The sequence below is a fragment of the Egretta garzetta genome, unplaced genomic scaffold, assembly GCF_000687185.1.
Source record: "Egretta garzetta isolate BGI_Z169 unplaced genomic scaffold, ASM68718v1 scaffold60, whole genome shotgun sequence".
Taxonomy (NCBI): domain Eukaryota; kingdom Metazoa; phylum Chordata; class Aves; order Pelecaniformes; family Ardeidae; genus Egretta; species Egretta garzetta.
Window position 1 is genome coordinate 2562402 of NW_009258269.1, and position 1079 is coordinate 2563480.

The window sequence follows — 1079 nt, forward strand, 5'->3', positions numbered from 1 at the left end:
AAGCCTCCCTGATGCTTTTCATTCTGACAATGAGCCACTCACGGCTCCTCTGCAAACCCAAGTTTCCAGCAAGTTTTGCGCTGGTGTCATACGAAATTCTTCCCAAATGTTTCTTTCACGTGTGTGCATTTGCTTGCAGGGGTTTATTGAAAGACGGTCTAAAGCCACGCTAAAATTGGCATATGAGGTATCATCTGCTGGTACTGCTTACCTTGCTGCTTTTAACAGCTGGGGTAATCAGTAAAAATGAGGTACAAAGGCTTAAATGTGGGAAAAGTCCGTAGTAGACCCTTTTGCCTGAGCAGCATCTGCATCAAACTGTTAGAAAAATGAGCAGAACTTTGAAAAGAGATAATTCCTACAGAATACCTCATACCTCATTTTGACCAAGAAATCTCAAGAGACCTCTCCTAAGAAGCCTTTGAATATCTGTACTGGGCATTTGCTAGTTATACATCCTCCCAGCTCTCACACCGAGGCAATTTCCTTTTCTCCAAATTTCATCTTAATGGTGGGTTACAGCATATGTTCACGGCGTTATTCATTAGCTCTGGGTAAATAAACCTACAAATAAGGGAAAAAACCCTACAATAAATATGAGCAGCACAAGAGTGGTTCAAGAAAGATTTGAGGAGAAGTGAAGCAGGAGATTTTTTTTTCCCTACTTTGGCCATTAGTGTGTTGTTTGGAAATCACTCAGCCATTCTTGTTTACTTTTACTGACAGGAATTATGTGATTACAGCATATTACTAGCCCAATTTACGGCAGAAAGGCTAGCTAGAGGACACTTAGGTAGGGATTATGATCAGAAAGCTGGCTGTACTTCTGCAGGATAAGGTGATGCCTCAGTGTGATGCATGGCAGCACGGGGGTCCTCACACATGTGCCCTCTTTCTTTGGGGGCACCCCAAAACCAACACGTGGGCCGAGGTGGATCATCTGGGGGTATGGTAGAGCAGGAAGGAGCCAGGAATCCAAACTCATTGTATGCAGGCGAGTGAATCCCAACCCAGTGTCAAGCAGGCTGTGCGAAGGCAGCAGTCAAAGCTGTAGCTGGGTTTGGTGTGGTCCGGTACCC